The 23,258-nt window shown below is 32.9% G+C and overlaps 1 protein-coding gene across 1 annotated transcript in view; it reads right to left on the bottom strand.

Annotated features, from left to right (window-relative positions):
* Nucleotides 1-23,258, bottom strand: part of Pcdh15 (protocadherin related 15) — a 1,685,700-nt gene that overhangs the window by 1,578,631 nt on the left and 83,811 nt on the right. The window lies entirely within an intron of this gene.

Raw genomic sequence — 23,258 nt, 5'->3', positions numbered from 1 at the left:
TGTTAAAATATATTAGCTGCACTTAATCAAGCATCATGTCAGATTTCTGTGGGCAGAAAAACTGAACTGGACATTTTCATTAGCAACAGAAGAAAATTTCTTGATTTTTGATTTTAGACACTACAGTCCATTTTCCTTGATCTAAATATTTTAAGATCATTATTTTAAATTAAAATATTAAATTCACATGTACCCCAATTTTTATTGTTTTACTAGGAACTTTTAGGCACAGAAACTTAATTTAGTCTAGTATTGGAATACCTCGTTTTTTCTATTTTCTATTTTGGTACTAGGGATTGAACTCAAGGATTCACACATGCTAGGCAAGTGCTTTGCCATGGAGTTACATCCTCAGCCCCTCAGTTTTATTTTTAACATAAGGGTCTGGCTGGGTTACCCAGGCTGGCAATGGACTTGTGATCCTCCTGACTCAGCCGCCCAAGTTGCTGGGATTATGAAATAAATATTAAATGAAGAAAATGATGTCAATTGAAATCTCATCACCAACTTAAAATTATTATGAAAATTATAAAACAATTCAGTTATAGATTTTCTAAATTGCCAACAGAGAAAAGTTTGTAAGTGATATTGATGAACACAGAAGAAAAGGTTTTATGTTTGAGTTAAAGTATTACCAAGGAATGAGTTAAGAAATAGACTTGAATGATATTCAGAAAGTAATACAATAATGAATGTTATAATCCTTCTCTAAAAAATGGATATTTCAAGCAGTTTTGAATCATAGAAGCATTGTATAAGCTATTAGCACTAAAACATTCAAGTCAAATTGGGTCTAATTTAATTATACAATAGTTGTTATTTTTCATATGCTCAGGTAACCATAAATCAATATTCAAAAGGAGGAATAGAAATATTAAATAATAATAATTAAAATAGGAAAAAAGTAATAAAGACATAGCAATTGAAATACTTGAAACCACCATCACTGTTGTTTTCTTTTAAAAGGAAAATAATTACCTACTGAGACAATTTTATGGATTTAGTTTTAAGATAAAAAGTCAATGCATTCTCTAGAAAATGTATCTAAGTAGTGATTGTAGGATTTTATTTCAGCTGATGATAAATGTAGCCAAAAGAGAACAGGTTTTACTAAACCAGCAGTTAGAAAACTATCTCTGTCATGATATACCATAAAATTTTATTTAAAAGCCATTGAGAAGGAATAAATATGGAATCCCATAATGTCATTTTTACATTCACTGTTTCAGAGAATGTCTTCACTTTAAAATGTGTGTTCTTACACTTCATAGGCAGTACTTAGCTTCCTAATATAAAATCACTTCCCACTGTTATTCTGGTATGGATAGTTATCTCAGTAAATCCCTTTCACATATCAAGTTAGAGGCACTTCTATTTGTATCCACTTGTCAACGAAGAGTAGTTAATATGGAATATTGCTATCAAAATTTCTAAGCTCATGTTTAAACACAGACTGGACAGGGTTTATTATTTCTGCCATCTATAAAACCTTGAAATGCCATAGTGACTTTAGTGAATATTAGTCAATGTATCAGTTATTCTGACGTTTGTTTAAAAATACACAAATACTCAACTGAACAGTTTTTATTTTATTTTGTCTGAAATGTGGAAAATTAATGACTCTCAAGTGCAAAAAAAATCAAGCAAAGAATCTTAGAATAAGTGTCCAAGATTAAAAAGAAACTAAAGCTTTATTAACAATTTCAAATTTATTCCACTTAAACCATGCTTTTATTCATGAAGATTGACTGTTATAAAACTTTTTCTCCAAAAATAAAGTTAAAAAGTTGAAAAAAACATGAAATACCTATTTACAGACGTTGAAGAGAGGCAGAAGTGGCCTATAGTCCACACAAAAAGGGAAATAATATGTATTCTACAAGATCTTAGCAATTTATCAGGAGGAAATTTATCAATAACAGTACAAAAAGGAGGCAGAAACTGCATGAGAGTTCTTGCCACATAGTGGAGTATTATGGTTTAGATATGAGGTGTCCCCCAAAAGCTAATGTGTGAGACAACGCAATGAGGTTTAGAGGTGAAATGATTGGTTTAGGAGAGTCTTAACACAATCAGTGCATTTACCCCTGATAGGGATTAACTGTGTGGCAACTGAAGGCAGCCAGGCTGTGGCTGGAGTAGGTGGGTCCCTGGGGGTAGGTCTTGGGAGTTTGTTTCATCATAATGAGAAAGCTCTCTCTCAGTTGCTTTCATCTGCTTCACACTTCTGCCCTGATGATCTGCCTTACTTCAGGCCCCCAGGAATGGAGTAGACTGTGTATGGATTAAGACCTCTAAAACTCTGAGTCCCCCAAATAAACTTTTTCTCCTCTAAAATTGTTCTTTTCAGGTATTTTAGCAAGAAAAAAGCTGACTAAAACAAGCAGGCAGGTTCCAGAACCCACAGACATAAAGGTACCTAGAACTTGATAGAGTGCTAAAGAAGTTATAGAAACTCTAGAAAGAGTTTTAATACATTGGGGCTACCAATGAGTCCCTGACTAACAATCCTCACATGGTACTAGGCATGGTACTAGCTAAAGAAATAAAAATTACAGTGGATTTACAAGCTGAAATAATTTCCAACTGGAAACCAGTTTGAAAGCCCAGTATCTGAAATAATTTCCAACTGGAAACCCTTTAAGTACTTACCAGACAAGGAAGCAACATTATTGAATACATGAGGATTGCAGTAGGTACTGTGAGGATGACATATTGGCAATGGAGCTGCTTAACCTTAGAGTAAAGGTTATTCTGGACTTTCACTAAGAAAGCTGAAAAAAAAAAAAAAAAAGGTCCAAAAAACCAACTAGGTATCTGTGTGTGTGTGTGTGTGTGTGTGCGTGTGCGTATTACCTTGATCGGACTAGATATGAAAACAATATTGAAAGAAATTACAACTAAAATTATCACATTTGATAAAGTATAAACCAATGGTTTACACAAGAAGCACAATAAACCTCAACAAAGAGAAAAACAAAATCCCATCAAAACATGTCATAATAATATTGCTATAAACTAGATTGAAAAGAAGCATGAAAACCTCCTGAATAGACACTAAATTTAGAGAAAAAAAAATAAGAACAATTATAGAGCTAAATTCTAAGCAGATACAATAGAGAAATAGGTTTCATTTCTTTACCCAGTCAATCCATGTAGAGATAGGACTTTACATCAGGCAGAGCATGCTAAGAATATTGAGTCACTGTTTCCCAGATCCCAGCTTGCTCTCAAGGTAAAGTTTCCAAATCAGATAGGGAAAGTCAGAATACCAGGAGTGAACACCCTCACCAATTTTGCTAGGTATCACTGTCAATTTTGGTCTTTTGATTAAAGTTTTTAATATATTTTTATATTATTAATTATGTGATTAGATTTACATATGACATTTTGCTTTTTTCCCATTATGCCTCAGGTCTTCTTTTTCTGTCTTTTATTGCTTTTTTTAGTATTTAGTGCATATTTTCTACAGTTACATTTTATTTCATTCACTGATTTTTTAAATTTTTGAATTGTTTCCTTAGTGGTTTACAACATACACATCTCCTCTGATTAGAAATTACTTCTGATTTATGCTGATAAAGGTCTAGTGAAATACAGAAGCTTCAATCCTATTTAAATCTGCTGCTTCCCTTCTTTTTTTGACGCTATAATTACACATAGATAAAATAAAATTTTAACTGTCCAATTTTTCATCATATAATCTTTGTATATATGTGTATAATTTTTGAATAAAAAGAACAAAGTTGGAGAACTTACATTTTCTGATTTTGAGACTTACTACAATGCAGTAGTAACCAAGGAAACGATATTTTGCCACAAGACCCAAAGATTAACAATGGAAATGAGAATTCATAAGTACTCACAGCATTTTTGGTCAATTACTTTTTGACAGTGATGTCAAGCTCAGTTTTTCAACAGATACTGCTATTATAACCAGATAGCCTAATGCAGTAAATGACATTGGACCCCTAATCAAAACATATACAAAAAAACTCTTAGAGATAAACAGAAGTATATTTGCATAATTTATTTGATCTTGTTTCTTAGATAAAATACTGAAATTACAATCAACAAATAAAAAGTTCAATTATATCTAATAAATACTAAAAACTTTTGTGATAAAAATAATACCATTAAATAAGTAAAAAGAAAACATTCAAAATGGGAGAAAACATTTGAAAGCCCTGTATCTGATCAGATCAAATCAATCAATAAATCTGATAAAATCAATTGAGAATTTATAAGGTATGTTTACAATTCAATAATAAAAAGACAAATAATACAACTAAAAATGGGGGAAAAGGTTTGAAATGAAACACGAATGTCCGAAAGCAGAGCAAAAATTAGTCATTGGGGAAATGAGACTCAGGACCATAAGAAAACATAGCTTCATATCCACTCATATAACTGTATTCAACAGCAAAAGAATTTGTGTTGGTTCACATACAAATATTATAATACTCATGCATTGTTGGTGGGAATCTAAAAGGTTTTAGATGCTTTAAAAAAACAGATTTTCATTTTTTCAGAATGTCAAGCATATGGCACACCAATTTCACTCATTCTTCTAAACCCAAGAGAAATGAAAACATACACCCACGTAAAAATTTGTACGCACACTTTTCATAGCAGCATTATTCATAACAGTGAAATAATGCATATGTGTATCAACTGATGATTGGATAAAAAGTGGAATAGTCACATAATGAATATTATTCAATAATGAAAATAAGTGATCACTGATATATGCTATAATATTTTGAATGATAAAATAATACTGTGCTAAGAGGAAGAGGCCAATTCTAAACAGAAATGTTTAGAATGTGCATATCTATGAGATAAAAAGTGAATTGATGGTTGCTTATAGATGGGAGTCCATGAATTTGGGGAAGGACACTGGCCAGTTATAGATCAAGTACTTTGGGGAAGCAGAAAAACATACTTTAAGTTAGCTTGTGGTGATGGCTGCATAACTGTGTAAACTTACTAAAAACTTTGGATTGTATATTTTATGTGGAATAATTGTACTGTAAATGAATTACATAACAACAAAACTTTTAAGAAAATAAATCACAGAATTCTTATCTGAAATTCCCCAAACCAGAAGATAGTGAAACAATATTTTTAAAGTTTTGCAAGCAAACAAAAACAAAACCCAGGTAATTTAATAGTAACAGAAACATGTTATAAAGAAGCAAGTGAAGAGGGTGAAATAAATCCTGTGCTACTGAATTTGAGTTAGAGATACTAGTTTGAACTCATTTTAATGTACAGGAAAAACTGGAAGCATTTGTAAGTGTGTGTGTATGTATGGGTAAACATACACACACACACACACACACACACACACACACACATATATATATATATATATATATATATATACTTTATATGGGTTAAAGTGTATGTATATGCTGAGAGAGCCATAGCCAAGTAGGAATGATGCATGGCATTTTTGGTTGAAAGGTGACACCAGCAAGCCATTGAGATGATAATGATTATGTTAAGATGTGCATTCAATTGGAGATTAGACCCCTGCTGTCAGTCTTGGCCTGCTACTTTGGAGCTCGGGGACTCCGGGAGAGTTCCCACTGGTTGGGGAAGTGCGGTAGGAGGGAATTCCGGAGGAGGGATTTCCTGTTGGTGTAGTGTGTCCCTGGAGAAGGTCGCCTGCGGGCATTCGCAGGAGTTTTGGAAATAAAGTTTGTTCCTGCTTCAGTGGCTCGTGATTTGTGCCCAGCCAGACTGCGGCATGTATATGCATATAATATACATTGTGGGAGACCAACCTTACACGTGACTGAGTCACACTCCCTGGCTAGGTGCTGAGGCGCTCAATTTCAGAAATGTGGCAGAGCTTTCCCCACCCTTCTTGGGTTTGAGAGTCAGTGTCTCCTGCATGGGTGTGTCTTGCTGCAGCCCCATGGGTGAAGCTATACTCACCTGTTCCTTTGTAATATAACCCTTTGCCCTGTTTAGGATAGAATCTTCCATGGAAGTGCCTTGTGTGTGTCCCCTACTCTTACTGTGCCCTTGGGTGTGGCCTATCTAGATGTCAGTCAACCTGCTGACAGTGGACATCATGAAAATAGAATCAGCCCCCTGAAACCTGATCCCTTACCTCATTTAAATAACTTCTCCTCAATAAAAGGGGTCAGCACGTGCTCTCGCTCTTTCTGAGGACCTTTAAGGTCAGAGGAGCTGTCACAGTGACCCCAAAGAAAAAGGTATTTGTGTCTCTTGTGCAGTTATTTTGTGCAGCCCAGTCAGCCCAGTTTATCTGGAGTAACCCCTGAGCCTTTTAGTCACTAGAACTGAAACCTGGCAATATATAATATGTATGCATGTCATATATATACATAAATATATATGATGAAATACCAATTTGAAAAAGCCAGATGTACAATATCAATAATCCCAATATATTGTTTTAAATAAAACGTAATTATTATTAACAGATTTTATGGTTAATTAAGTTTTGAAAAGGTCAAGTTTAGAAAATTAAACACTTTCTGTATGACTTCCCATTGCCCTTTACATGGCAGTTTATTTTATGAATTTCCAGTAAATGAGTAAAATGTGTAGTTTACCACAATTTATTTGACCACAGAGTAATTTGGGGAGCAGTTTTCTCTGAAAAATATTCTTCAGAAAATGACAGGTCAGAATAATTTAGTTGAAATAAATAGTGAAATGAACTGAGTGCAGTGGTGCATGCCTGTAATCCACCGACTTGGGAGTTTGAGACAAAAGGATCACAAGTTTGAGGTCAGCCTGGGAAACTTACTGAAATCCTGTCTCAAACTAAAAAAGGATTAGAGATATAATTTAGTGGTAGAGTACTCTAGAGTCATTCTCAGTACCACTCCAAAAAAAAATGTGAAATAAAAAATCAGAGTTAACAAAACATTGCAATACATTTCTTTATACAGAATAACTTAATTGTTTTTATAGCCTTTGTTTTTTAATTGTATTGCTAACTTTGGTAAGTAATAACAACATAGCTTTGATGAGACAGTGGTAATATGATTTCATTATTTCAACCAATTAAATATTTCTGGGGAAAAAACATTTTTGGCATTAAAAATGAAACTTTTTTAAAGCATTCAAATTACAAGAGAAATTAAAAATAAAATAAAAAAAGATTTCTGAAAGTCAAAATAAACTTTTCTGGAAATGGAAAGACTTTATTTATTTATTTATTTATTTTTAAAATCCATTTTGCAAGAATCTTGCTCTCTCACTGTTGCTCCAACCCCAATGCTATTTGCATTCTTTTTTTTCATATCAGCTTATATCAAATATGATTCTATGGACATGTATATAAATGTAAGTAGAAAGAAGGTGAGATGAACAGTGAACTCTCAAAATTCTATCAAGTTCAAAATGTACAAGATTAGCTGGTAATTTCTGGAGTCTTTTGATTTAAATTCTCTTTTATCTATGGATAAGTATAAATCTATTGGGATTAGCCTGTATCTACTCTTAAGTGCAGCTTCATTAATGTTTATGCTTTTTAGGAAAAAAAATGGTTCCAAAGATTCCATGTTCTTTATACAAATATAAAATGACCTAGCAAATGCAGAATGCAATTATCTCCACCAAAATATTTCTAAACTGATTTAGATATAGGACTGATTTTATTTTAAAGTCAAGATTTTGTCATTGACTCATGGGAGATTTGCAGCTAATGATAATTTCCACAGAGGTACAGGCTATTTAATTCTCCATAGTAATACCTCAGCCTAGAAAGCTTCTGATAAACTAAAGAGACTTCTGCAGAATTTGAAATTAGTGTGCTTTTAAAAAGGCATAAAGTTCCACATTAGAGTCCAACAAAAAACATATCAAGAAATTCATGCTTTGCAATGTATGTTAATTTCTATGGAATCCAAAAGCAAACAAATTAGAAACTCACAAAACTTCAAGAGACTTACTTTTCATTAGAACACTTTAAAAGGACAATTGACGAATATTGTCATGGCACCAAGTGTTTGATATCTCCTGAAGAGACAATTCAATTTTGGTTATATACAGTGTCCCCTGTTTAATTTTGTATTTGGTATAATGAAAATGTAATTATACTACACTAAATATGAAATATATTCAGAAACATTTAAATAGTTGTTTAATAGATGATCACTATTCTGGAACTTGCAACTGAGCCTGCATGAACCTTAAGTCAGAAACATATAAATACCTCTGTGATAGACAGACTTCTAAAATGCTCCAACAATGCCTATTCTGTGCTGTGCATAACCCCATATGACCTCCTGAGTGTGAGTAGAAAAATCTAAGAACTTTTAAAAGACATTATAAATGCTAGTGAGAGAATCAGGGAAATTCACAACTGTACCAAATGCTATGCAGCTGGTCTCAAAGAAAGTGCCATGTTGTAGACAGGCCACAGAGCACAGAATAACAGCCATCCTTTAGAAGCTGAAAATTGTCTCCAGTTGACAGCCAACAGAAGATGAGAGTTCCAATCCCACAGATACAAGGACTTGAATTTTTCCAAGAGTCAATAAAGTTGGAAGAGATGGATTTTAAAATAAGATTGACTTTTGATTTTTTTCTTGATGGAATCCTGAGCAGAAGATAAAGCTTACCTAAATTCCAGATCTACAGAAAGGGATGCCAGAGTAATTGATGCAGTTATAAGTTGCTAAGTTTGTGATAATTTGTTTGGCAACAATAGAAAATTAATACAATTTTGAAATGAATTTTCATGATTTGAGAAAAATGCACTTGAATACAATAACCAAATGCTATTAACCCCACCTAAAATGCCTATAAAATGTAAATTATCTTTTTAAATTTTTCCTTCATATATATAATGTTGCATGTCTCACCATGTTTCTTTATTCTGGGCTTATCATTCTCAGTTTTCAAAAAAAAAGTCTTAACAATTTTTTTACTCTTCTTCATATATATATATATATATATATATATATATATATATATATATATATATATTTTTTTTTTTTTTTTTTTTTTTTTTTTGCAGTACTAGGGATTGAACCCAGGGCCTGGTACATGATAGGCAAGCGCTCTGCCACTGAGTTACATAGCTGCCACTTTTTTTGTTTGTTCATTTTAATTTTATTTTGAGACAGGGTTGCGCTAAATTGCCCAGGTTGGCTTTGAACTTTGGATCCTCCAGCCTTACAAATTACGGATTAGAAGTTTATGCCACTGTGACCAGTTTACATATTCTTTTTCAGTTTAATTTTGGAGATCTAAAGCAGACACAGAAAAAATAGGTGAAAGTTTATCCAACTAAAAATACATTCCCTATATTACCTGTGCAAATAGTCCCCAAAACATAGTCCATGTGAAAATATCATTTGTATTTTTGTTTAATTTGTAATGTGTTAAATAAAAAAAATTCCAAAATTTAAATCATTGTACCATAATAAAATTCAAAGTATGAATTGCTAAAATTGCACTATATGACAAAAATTCCTTTTAGTATAAAATATCTCAATTATCATAAATCTTAGTATATATAAAGGAGGTTTTAAAAATCAAGTAAATATAAAGGAGGTTTTAAAAATCAACTTATTTTGTTGAAATAATTATGTGATTTTCACTGGATAAATATTAAAGGCACGTATTTTTGCAAATTATGAGGTACTTGTGTTCCATTAGATGAGAAAAGGTTTTTGAAAATATAGTACTTATGACAAATGTTAGTCATTATGAGTCATAATATTGCTATTAGTAATATAGTAGTCATAAAAGCAATTGTCAAAGATGATTATGGGAATAGTATCTTATAGTTGAATATAGGTTAATAAATCAAATAAGAACTGTAGAATTCTAGTAAATAACTCAGAAAAAGAATAACTGACAGAATGTATTAGGATGTATAATGTTTTTAAATTTTCTGTGGTTGTACCAATTACATTAGGATAAACTGACTGAAGTGATTTCAACAGAAGATTGAAATAGGCAGAACAATTAAGCCGTTGAAGCAATTATACATAAGAGTATATTATCTTAGCCTTTTAAAATATTTTAGTTGAATAGCCTAACACTATAACTTTTCCATGAGACAGTAGACTAAAGAGATTATCAGGAAATCAAAGATTTTCCCAACCTTCTTATAAAGGGTTAAAAGAATTTAAGAATTCTCCAGAGCAGCAATTCATTTCTCTCCTAGGAATCTTATTTAAATAGAGATATTAATTCCATAGGACTGGAATGGGGCCCTAGGCTTTCATGTCGGATGAGTTTGCAGTTGATGCCAATGCTGCTAGTGCACTGACCTCACTTTGAGTAAGAGACTGTGATAATCCCTATGGAATCCTTGCTAGAAATGCTGCATTTACACTAAATTATTTTTCTGTCATCTTTGGGCAACCTCTATGTAAACTGTGAGTCTCTCTGTGTAAGAGGTAAAATCTTTGTGTATATATAAACTCTGTAACTTTTCCTTTTGCTTCTGTGACTGTATACTTAACAAATTGATATAGACCGGTAGACTCTATGTGGCAGAATGCTTCAAAGTATTTCAATGTGAGGTTGATCCTGTGATCAGAATTAATGAAAGTTTATCATTGTTATGGGTTGAAGTTCCTGAAATGATATGTTAATGTCCTAATCCTCAATACCTGTGGAAGTGACCTTATTTTAAATAGATCCCTTTGCAGATATATATCAAATTAAGATAACTTATTTAGAGTAGGTTCTAAGCAAATGTGACTCCTTATATGAATTCTCCTTATAACAAGAGAAGACACAAACACTCAGGGAAAAGCATTCCATGTGACTGTGGCAGCAGGAATTGGGGGAGAGCATTTACAAGCCAAGGAATACCCCTGACTATCAGAAGAGTCAAAGAAGGATCAACCACTGCAGGTTTTAAAGGGAAGGTAATCCTACCAGTGACCACTGTTAACATTCTTTTTGCCTATGTAGCACCATTTCAAACGTTATAACCTATCATATTTCTTTTTAGGTAACAGGTGTTGAACCCAGGGGTGCTTAATGATCCACATTCACAGTCCTTTTTGTTTTTTCTTTTGAGACAGGGTTTTGCTAAGTTTTTTAGGGATTAACAAGTTGCTGAGGCTGGCTTTGAACTTGTGATCCTCCTGCCTTAGCCTCCTGAGCTGCTGGAATTACAGGAAGGCCCCACCGTGCCTGGTCCTATTATATTTTCTTGAAAAAGATTCCCATTAATTTCTGGAATCAATCAAATACCCTTAGTATACACCATTTCGATTACATGTATATTTCCACTATAACCTGAATGCCATTTGGAGTGTCATATTTATTATTACATTAAAATCTTTTGTACATAAATCTTGTACTCACATTATTTATGTAATAATTAAGTATGCTAATGACTCAAGGTTCACAAATCCCTAAATTAAAAAAAATTATTCATAAAAAGTAACGGTTAGTCATATAGAATCCTTCAGATTTTTACATGAGCAATAACTGAAGTATTTTTCTTAATCATGCTAAGTTATGGAATACAAACTAAAATTGTTCTGGATACTTAAAAATATAGTGTGACCATTGCACAGTTTTAAAAACTTAAAAGTATCCTAAGGGACAGATGCAATATTGACAAACTGAATTCTAATATCAAAACTTTATAGTTTGGATGATTTTGTTAATTAAACATAATAAATGTGACCTTGCTCAATTGAACAGATCATTATGGACACATTATTCCCTGATATATTATTTTAAAAAAATAAAGTAGATTTTACTATGCTTAGTGGAATAGGACATAATTAAAGTGAGATATATATTTATATGCTATGAATCTATTACAAATTGTAAGCATGATTTAGAAAATAATATAAAAATATTCTTGTGTAATAGAAGGATATGTCATTGTTTGGTTCCATGAAATGTGTTAAGGAAAATAATTTTTTAATCTTTCACATATCCTAATGCTAGTTATTTCTTCTAATATAAGAAACTCACACAAGAATTCAACATGAATATCCACTGAAATTGCATCAGATTTCACTTACATTATTTTGGGAAGCACTGCTATATTTCCAGTGAAATTCAAATGAAAGGCCGCTCAGGTGGGATATTTCTAAGAGAAGAAAATGTGTTTAATTTAAACTTTTGTTGGGGTTTTAATTAGACTAGGATATATAAACTTGAAGATGAGAGAAAAATCATGTTCATATCTTTGAATTACTTTTCTATGTCATTTCTTGGCATATAACTTCAGATTTTAAAAATTGACAGGAGCATTTCCAAAGTCATAGTCCTCCTAAAATTGTGGGAGAGAATCTTATTATTTAGTGTTCATTCAAAAGTTCTTTTTTTAAATTTTAAAATGATATTAGACACTTTAAGGCTAATAGCATAATAAAATATAAATTAAGAATTAAGAAGTCAGGGAAAAAACTAGTAAGCAGAAACACATGTCAAATTATTTTCATTATGATAATTGAATACTGCAAATTCACATGTCACATCTAAATAAAGCAAAACAAAACATAACCAAAAATTCACTATATTTCATAAGATTTATAATATATAAAACAAAAAAATCACATACTTTTATGTCAGTAGCCTTGATGCAAGTAAATAACAGAACATTCGAGAAGGTGATGGTTTAAGATATTAGGATGAGGTGAGAAGAGAGAATTCAGAAAGATTTGCCAAATATTCACATTTCTAAAGATCTGGTTTAATTTAGAAATAAAATAATGATCATGTGCAGTGGTCTGAAACCCACTCAAATGTTTTCAGGATCCAGTAAATACTAAATGTGTGAAATTGCAGGCTATAACAGTGTTGAAAGGTGAAGACTGGTCAAAAGTAGAGCAATTATTACATTCAGAATAGTAAATTATGGATGACCCAAACCAAAACCAAAATAAACAACCAATGCAAAAGCAACAAACAGATCTCAAGCCAAATTGGACTCTCGGGATTACAGTCTCCTACTTTAGAGGAATATTTAGAGAAAAACTCAAAAAAGAATTCACAACTATATTTCCTCATAAAATTCCTTAGTCTACATATTATGTTCTTCTATTTGGGGGATGTGAATGTGATTTATATGACTCTCATTAAAATCACTCCACCAATTAGGAACAATTTATAGAAATGTTCACTTTAGACAACCATTTTTAAATTAATTTCTATGATACCTAATACCATTTTCTTCCTTACTATATAGTTTCTAAAATTTTCCCACATTCAATTTGATAAGAACTTTGGCCACAATCTACATTTAATTTTAATCTTGCAGAAAATTGGGTTCTAAGTTAGTAAGCCATAAAGCAGCAACAAAGCATTATTTATGATTCTTGAGAATAACTGTGTTTCTGAGTCACAAATCATAGAACTATTGAAATTCCCAGCTGGAAGAAACCTTGGAGATAATTTGATCATTTCATAGATGAAGAAATAGATATTTCAAGAAATAAAAAAAATTGACAGGTGAGGTAGTCTTGTGGTTTAATAGTGAAGGCAGGATCAGAACTTAAATCTCAACTTTGGCATGAAAATATTGCCACTCTCTTCCATAGCATATAATGTAGCTTGGCATTTAGAGAATCTATTGTATTATGTTCTGGTAGATATGTATTAAAATTTTCTATTGAACAGAATATTGCAACTCTAAGAAATGTAGTCTTTAAAGACACATATTAATATATTTTATTTTCTCTATAAATTACAGCAATGTTATTAGTGTTTACATATTGTTTCAATAAATGTAATACATTTTTGAATATTTGGAGGGGAAAAACACCAAGTATTTTCATCCTATGGCAAAACTATATATTGATTTGGCATGACATACTCCTAAAATCAAAATTAAATTTTTGGTACTTTTTCCATCCAAAACTGAGCTTCCTGAAGTCACAGTGTTAATAGTTTAAAATCCAGGTAAACTTATAAAATGAGTTTGTACAGGTACTAAATATATGGTATTTATAACACAAAGTTATTTTAAAAATGACAAAATTAGTAGTTACATGTATTTTTTCTTTCCTTATATATTTTTAAATATATTTTTAGTTGCAAGTGGACACAATACCTTTATTTCATTTTTATTTTTGTGTGGTGCTTAGGATAAAACCCAGTGCCTCACATATGTGAGACGAGTACTCTACCACTGAGCCACAACCTCAGCCTCTTCTTATATTTTTAAACAAAATTGTAAACATTTCAATAAACATCACTTTTAATCTTAAAGTTTCAGTTTGTTGCTGAAAGAGCTGACAACTTTTAACATATCTCAAATTTAATCATTTGCTTATATAGCCTTTAAAATATTTTTATCATTGTATAAAAACTTTTCAAAAGCAATGTAAAATACTGGAAAGTAAGCTTTACTTCTATTTAAACCTCAAAATATTTAATTCTTCTCCATAAATCAAACACTGATTTAGTTTCTTGATTATTCATTTAATTTTTTTTTGCATTTATAAACATATATGTTAATATATTTTGCATATTAATTGCTGGGAGCCATTAGCCAAGTAGGTATGACAATTTCCTTGCCAGCGTACCCCATGTTGCTGACATGTTGCAGTGACATTGAATGTAGGTGACCTTGCTCAAGGACCAAGGCAGATTAGGGTGTTCCCGGTTTTAAGATAATCGTGTTTAGGGCGTTCCCAGTTTAGGTTCCAGGTTTAAGGTTTAAGATTATTCCTGCTGGGAATAGGGCGTATCCTGCTGCCTGAGTTCCCCTTGAGTTCTCACGGGATTCAGACAGTATATTTTGGAGATAGAAGCCCAGTGGAGGTGAATTTGGGCAGAGAACGTGGATTTTGGGCAGAGAACGTGGATTTCCCCAGAACGTGATTGTAGACGGCTGGTGTGAGTTCGGGAATAAAGAGTTGCTGTTTGAATCTACAAGCTGTGTGGTGGCTCGTGATTGTGTGCCCAGCCAGACTGCGGCATTTGTGCCCAGCCAGACTGCGGCAATTAATGAGAGCTTATATTTATATTTTCCCTTTAGTATTTAGTGTCTTAAAGAGAGAAAATAAAAATGTGATATATTCTTCTAGGCATCCAACCTGTTTCTTTTTTAAACTTTAACCATATCTATATGGGTTTTATATGCATGTGCAGGTAATATAGTTTATTACAGACACAACTCAGAAAGCTTACAACATGTAGAAAAACACTGATATAATGTCATTTCTTTTTCCTTCTTATTTCAATAAATTATTATCAAAATATTAATTTTGTACTAGGAAACCCTCTCAAACATTTCATTCCCACATTAAAATAAAAATACCATTTGAACTGAACTCATTATTTTTAGGGGGTTAGCTATATGTTCTCAAAATTGTTTATACAATAGGTAAAGATTTCCTAGGGACTAATAAACCACTTGTGGTCATCTTTATACGGTAAATAAAAAAATTCATTATATTTTGTCCGTAGTGCAAATCTCTTCTCAAGAAGTCGCCTCTTCTACTTGGCACAAATCCAAAACCACATTTGATTCACGGTTAGGTATTTGCTATGTGCATGCTCTAAGAATAATATATGGCCTTAAATGATGAAATTATTAGCACATTGAAGAGATTGTCTGTACAATATTAATTAAATTACTCCAGGAAAGAATATAGATCAAATGAATGACACCAACACACTTCCATTCCTGACTGAAATCTCTGTAACAGTAGACATTACTGATAATATTGGAGCATGCTAGCAATGAATTAACCCATTGTTGACATGCACATAAACACCTATAATCAAAACTCTTTCAGAAGGGGAAAACCATTTTGATAAGGAATGAAAATTGTTTTCACTACAGTACAAAAGAAACTTCAAGAAGATACAAATAAAAGGGGTTTTAAAAATGAAAGAGACAAACAATCTAGGATTAGCCTTTTTGTTTCTAGAAGAAACTGGTGTTTATGAAAACAGTGACTGCTGGAACTTTAAATGATCCTTTATTATAAGAAAAAGTTTGAAGATGCTATCCTTTCTCCATTGCATGTTTTTAGCGCCTTTATCAAATATAAGAAAGTTGTAATTTTGTGGATTGGTCTCTGTGTCCTCTATTCTGTACCATTGGTCCACCTGCCTGTTTTGGTACCAGTACCATGCTGTTTTTGTTACTATTGCTTTGTAGTACAGTTTGAAATCTGGTATCGCTATACCTCCCGATTCACACTTCCTGCTTAGAATTGCTTTTGCTATTCTGGGTCTTTTGTTTTTCCATATGAATTTCATGATAGCTTTATCTATTTCTACCAGAAATGCCGTTGGGATTTTGATTGGCATTGTGTTGAACCTGTAGAGAACTTTGGGTAATATCGCCATTTTGATGATGTTGGTTCTGCCTATCCATGAACAGGGTACATTTTTCCATCTTCTAAGATCTTCTTCTATCTCTCTCTTTAGGGTTCTGTATTTTTCATTGTATAAATCTTTCACCTCTTTTGTTAGGTTGATTCCCAAGTATTTTATTTTTTTTGAGGATATTGTGAATGGGGTGGTTTTCCTCATTTCCATTTCAAAAGTTTTGTTGCTGATATACAGGAATGCCTTTGATTTATGCGTGTTGATTTTATATCCTGCCACTTTGCTGAATTCATTTATTAGTTCTAGTAGTTTCTTTGTAGACCCTTTTGGGTCTTCTAGGTATAGGATCATATCGTCCGCAAATAGTGATATTTTAAGTTCTTCTTTTCCTATTTTTATGCCTTTAATTTCTTTTGTCTGTCTAATTGCTCTGGCTAGTATTTCAAGGACTAAATTAAATAGATAGCATCTTCAACAAATGGTGCTGGGAAAACTGGAAATCCATATGCAACAAAATGAAGCTGAACCCCTTTCTCTCGCCATGCACAAAAGTTAATTCAAAATGGATCAAGGAGCTAGATATCAAATCAGAGACTCTGCACCTGACAGAAGAAAAAGTTGGCTCCGATCTACATATTGTGGGGTCGGGCTCCAAATTCCTTAATAGGACTCCCATAGCCCAAGAGTTAAATACAAGAATAAACAAATGGGACTTACTTAAACTAAAAAGTTTTTTCTCAGCAGGAGAAACAATAAGAGAGGTAAATAGGGAACCTACATCCTGGGAACAAATTTTTACTCCTCACACTTCAGATAGAGCCCTAATATCCAGAATATACAAAGAACTCAAAAAATTAAACAATAAGATAACAAACAACCCTATCAACAAATGGGCCAAGGACCTGAACAGACACTTCTCAGAGGAGGACATACAATCAATCAATAAGTACATGAAAAAATGCTCACCATCTCTAGCAGTCAGAGAAATGCAAATCAAAACCACCCTAAGATACCATCTCACTCCAGTAAGATTGGCAGCCATTATGAAGTCAAGCAACAATAAGTGCTGGCGAGGATGTGGGGAAAAGGGTACATTTGTACATTGCTGGTGGAACTGCAAATTGGTGAGGCCAATATGGAAAGCAGTATGGAGATTCCTAGGAAAGCTGGGAATGGAACCACCATTTGACCCAGCTATCGCCCTTCTCGGTCTATTCCCTGAGGACCTTAAAAGAGCATACTATAGGGATACTGCCACATCCATGATCATAGCAGCACAATTCACAATAGCTAGACTTTGGAATCAACCTAGATGCCCTTCAATAGATGAATGGATTAAAAAACTGTGGCATTTATACACAATGGAGTATTACGCAGCACTAAAAAATGACAAAATCATGGATTTTGCAGGGAAATGGATGGCATTAGAGCAGATTATGCTAAGTGAAGCTAGCCAATCCTTAAAAAACAAATGCCAAATGTCTTCTTTGATATAAAGAGAGCAACTAAGATCAGAGCAGGGAAGAAGAGCATGAGGAAAAGATTAACATTAAACAGAGACGAGTGGGGGAAGAGAAAGGGAGAGAGAAGGGAAACTATGGAAATGGAAGGAGACCCTCATTGTTACACAAAAGTACGTATAAGAGTTTGTGAGGGGAAAGGGGAAAAAAAACAAGGGAGAGAATTAAACATCAGCAGATGGGGTAGAGAGGGAAAGATGAGAGGGAAGGGGAGGGGGGATAGTAGGGGATAGGAAAGGTAGCAGAATACAACAGTCATTAACATGGTATTATGTAAAAATGAGGATGTGTAACCGATGTGATTCTGCAACTTGTATTTGGAGTAAAAAATGGGAGTTCATAACACACTTGAATCAAATGTATGGAAGATGATATGTCATGAGCTTTGTAATGTTTTGAACAACCAATAAAAAAAAAGAAAAAAAAGAAAAAGCTTGAGAATTATCGGTTAAAAACTGTTAAACTTGTTTCTTTATTTCAATATTTCTCATTTATTTTAATAAGCTATTTTACATTGTATTCTTTGGGATGCAGACATAGTACTCAGTATTTTTCCAATTTATTTGTCCTAAGAAATCTTTGGTTATTCCTGAGCATCTTGTGTAATTAATGCTCCTAGAATGACCGGTCAAAAGATGTGGCTCTAGGCAGTGTTTGGATGTTGCATCTTGGCTTAGGATCCTCCCACAGGTAGAAAACCCATTGTTACCTCAATGCTTTCTCTAAGAGTTTTGCAGATCTCTTTTTCCCCAGGTCAATGAGTAACAAATACTTAAGATTTTTTCCAGTGAACGGAAGCTAGGCTGGGGGACTTTGGTTTATCTTCTTTGCTCAGGTACCACAGAGAGCCTTTTATTTCAAGGACTTTGACACCCTTTGTAAATACAATTGGCAGTTGGAAGAATGAAGTGTATTAAATTTAAAGATTGTTTTTGGTCCACAGGGGTCCAGATCCAGACACTGGAAGAATTTTTGTATCCTAGTTCTTTAGACTTTTGCTTCAGTGTTTTATCATCCTTAGTCACTTGCTTTCTCAAAGCAGAAAGAACAGAAGGAGAAGTAATTAAATAAAATCTCTTCCTTCTCTACAGGAAACCAAGATGACAATGGCAATTTGTTAACTTCTGGAAATAAAGGAACAATTAAGGAAGAAATAAATCTTTGAGGATCTTCCTAAATCTTTAACTCGTTTTATAGCAGCCTGATGCCAAGTGCCAGTGTATGTACTGGCTTCATTTGGAACCACATCTTACACATATTTGACACCTAATAACTTTGGTGATTAACTGATTGATAGAATAACCTTTGGCAAAGAATGTAATAAAGAGTAAAAATAAATAGTTAAATAGATTTCAAGACAATGAATTGATTTTTCTTTGTAGAAACAAAGCAGCTAACAGTGTACTTTTCGTAGGAATATTGTGAAAACCCAATGAATAAAGTCATAATAGATGGCATATATTTTCCATAGTTGGGTTCCTATGACTCAGTTACCTGGGCATACATAATTTCCATCTGCCGTATTGATGACATCAAAATCCCACCTCCAGTATGCAGTTCTGGTAATAGAATCTAAATTTATTCTCCTCTTCCTCAAAATTTGATCTTGGTCATCTATCTGGTTTTCTATTGTATTGATCCCTAGAATAGGATTTAATAGAAAAGCAAGGCAGACATTTAGACTCTATTACTAACTCTATCTTAACACTATTAACTTTGAGAATATTTGAGAATCCTACTGAAAATCTATCTTTTATATCCTCCTTTCATATTTTATATCCTAATTCCACTTAAAAAATAACAGTATAACAAAACATATTTACAAGTCACATCTAAGATGTAAAATTTTGTCTTATTTCCTTTAAAGCAGGGGTATTCAAAGGGTATATTAGAGATCACTGGAATTCCTTGGCATTCTTTTCGAGTTATTTATTTATTTACTTATTTTTGTACCAGGGATGGAACCCAGGGGCTCTTAACATCTGAGTCATATTCCCAGCCCTTTATTTACTTTTTTTTTCTTTCTTTTAAGTTTATTTTGAGACAGGGACTTGCTAACTTGTGATCCTCCTGCCTTAGCCTCCCTAAGCCCCTGGGATAGCAAGTGTGTACCACCATGCCCAGCTTTGAGGTGATTTTACTGACAAAATAATACCATATTAATAAGACTATATTGACCTTTCCAATTTCCATTCTATTCAGAGTTTTTAGTGACAATTTCCTAAAGATCCCTGACTTTGTAAAATGAAATACTTCAACATCTGAAAGACCTGCTTAACTCAGTGACTAATGCTTTACAAATGACCAATACATGATATAACAAAATAACTGAAGTTAAAAGATCTATTTAAATATCAAGAGTAATGAATGCATCTTAAGAAAACAGAATACAAACAAAAACAAACCAGAGATTTCAGATTCCTCATTCATTGCAACTGCCTTTCATAAGTAACAATGATGTTTTCGAATCTTACATAAAAATAATTTTTTCTATTTTGTGAAAAGACTACTCAATACCCTTCTTTTCTGTCTACACATTTATGAAACTCTAAATATATTACATATATTTTAAGAAAATAACATATTAAATTGGATATAGAGATACATATGAGAATATAGCCATCTTCTATTAAACTAGTTTTTTGGTTTTGTTAAATTTTTAACTATATTTTCATATGAGTAAATAACATTTTAGTATTATCCACAATTAATAAATATTTAGTATAAAAATTCACAATTTAAATTTTTCATCTAGTTAATACTGACATGCATAGTCTATATAAAAAAAAATTTTGGGGACTCCAAAATAACTTTCAAGAATGATAACATAGGCCAGGAGCTGTGACACATGCCTGTAATCCAAGCAGCTCTGGAGGCTGAGGCAGGAGAACTGCAAGTTCAAAGCCAGCCTCAACAATTTAGCAAGGCGCTAAGAAACTCAGTGAAACCCTATTTCTAATAAAATACAAAATAGGGTTGGAGTGTGGCTCAGTGGTAGAGTGCCCCTGAGTTCAATCCCCAGTACCAAAATAAGAATGATAAGAGAATCTGAAGCCAAAAATGTTGAAAAATACCATCTTAAAAAGAAAAAAAAAGTCACTCAAATCAAGAAACTTCACATGTGCATATCAGATGAACTAATGTGATTTTTATTTAATCAGTACTATTAATTATATCCAAAATTTTGTGAATTATTACTCCTTATTAAGCATTTTACATCTTTTTTTCCCAAAAATAATCATCAAAAATATACCTATATCCTTTTGTTGCCTGTTTCATAGTAATTCAGATGTCTTAAATGCAGAGCCACCTTCAACTTTCAAGATACAAAAACTTCATTTAAAATATCAGTCCTTTCCATACTACTTAGTTTCTGCAGGCCTTTCTTTATGCAGATTTCTTTAACCACTCAACAACCACAAAATAAAGTAAATAATTTCAGGTAGAAAAGATGAAGAACACAACTCAGACCACTGCCTTTTGGCATAATAACATCTGTACAATATTCTCTTGAATGCTGCACAAGAGGACATATAAAAAGCAGGTTTTTTTTCTCTACTAGTTTCACAGCATCTGCAAATCATAAATTCTACTTTTTACCACTTCACACTTCTCTATAAATTTAAGAATCTTTTGGAGAGAAGAAAGATAAAAGACAATAAGTTCTTTTATGGGAATATTTGACCAGATGCCTTGGGATTCATAATATTTGATATGTAGTGCTCTGTGACTGCAAGTTAAGCCAAAATTTAATATAATCAGATCATCCATTCTGGAGAATAATGACTTTAGATTTGTGTGTGTGTGTGTGTGTGTGTGTGTGTGAGAGAGAGAGAGAGAGAGAGAGAGGAGAGAGAGAGAGAGAGAGAGAGAGAGAGAGAATTTGATCACATGTGCTGTGTTTTTAAATTACTGCTTCCCTATAATTTCATACCAGCTAATAGTGACTATATAAATTGCTACCAACTATAAATACTCAAAATTAAACTGACACTAAAGGGTTCATAATTGTCTGCTCAGTGCACACAGCATAGAAGAACAAATACTGTGAAGAGAAATGAAACTTATAAAGAAACATTACCAGAATAAAGCTAAATTAGCTAAAGAACTGCTAAGGGTATTTGAAAGGTACAAAGATATAAAGAGGTTGAACAAAGATATTTCAACATAATTTTAAATTTTTTTAATTTGTTTTAATTAGTTATATATGACAGTAGAATGCATTTATGCACTTTGATATATCATACATAGGTGAGATATAATTTCTCACTTTTCTGAGTGTACATGTTATAAAATCATATTGGTCATGTAGTTACATATATTCATACAGTAATAATATCTGTTTCATTCTACTCTCTTTCTTATTCCCCCTTCCCCTTCCCTTCCCTCCCCTCCCCTCTCCTCCTCTCCCTTCCCACTACCTAATCTAAGGTAACAGTAACGCTATTCTTCCCTAGTGGCCCTGCCCTTATTGTGAATTAGCATCCGCATATTAGAGAAAACATTTGGCCTTTGGTTTTGTGGGATTGGTTTATTTTACTTAGCATGATATTCTCCAACTCCAATCATTTACTGTCAAATGCCATAATTTCACTCTTCCTTAAAGCTGAGTAATATTCCATTGAATGTATATGCCACATTTTTAAAATTCATTTATCTATTGAGAAACACCTAGATTGTTTCCATAGTCTAGCTATTGTTGATTGAGCTTCTATGAACATTGATGTGGCTGTGTCACTATAGTATGCTGATTTTAAGTCCTTTGGGTATAAACCAAGGGGTGGGATAGCTGGGTCAAATGATGGTTCCATTTCCAGTTTTCTGAGGAACCTCCAGACTGCTTTCCATAGTGGTTGTACCAATTTGCAGTCCCATCAGTAATGTATGTGTGTACCTTTTTTACCACATCCTTGCCAATATTTATTGTTGCCTGTATTCTTCATGATTATCATTCTGACAGGAGTGAGATAAAATCTTAGAGTAATTTTGATTTGCATTTCTGATATTCTTCACAGAAATAGAAAAAGCAATCACGAAATTTATTTGGAAAAATAAGAGAACCAGCAGATATAAAGCAATCCTTAGCAAGAAAAGTGAAGCAGGTGGCATCACAATACCAGAGCTTAAACTATACTACACAGCTATAGTAACAAAAACAGCATAGTACTGTCACCAAAATAGACTTGTAGACCAATGGTACAGAATAGAGGACACACAGACAAACCCACATGAATATGGTTATCTCATTATAGACAAGTGTGCCAAAAACATTCACTGGAGAAAAGATAGCCTATTCAACAAATGATGCTGGCTAACCTGGGAATCCATATGTAGCAAAATAAAATTAAACCTCTATCTCTCATCCCCCACAAAAATCAACTCAAAGTGGATGAAAGATTTAGATACTAGAACAGAGTCCCTGTGCTTATTGGAAGAAAAAAAATAGGTCCCAAATCTGCACCATGTCAGCCT

This window comes from Marmota monax, unplaced genomic scaffold (genome assembly GCF_021218885.2).
Source record: "Marmota monax isolate L192 unplaced genomic scaffold, Marmota_monax_Labrador192_F-V1.1 WCK01_AAM20220418_F8-fsc00019, whole genome shotgun sequence".
NCBI lineage: Eukaryota > Metazoa > Chordata > Mammalia > Rodentia > Sciuridae > Marmota > Marmota monax.
The sequence above is the reverse complement of the archived record's forward strand: the minus strand, read 5'-3'. Positions and strand labels throughout refer to the sequence as shown.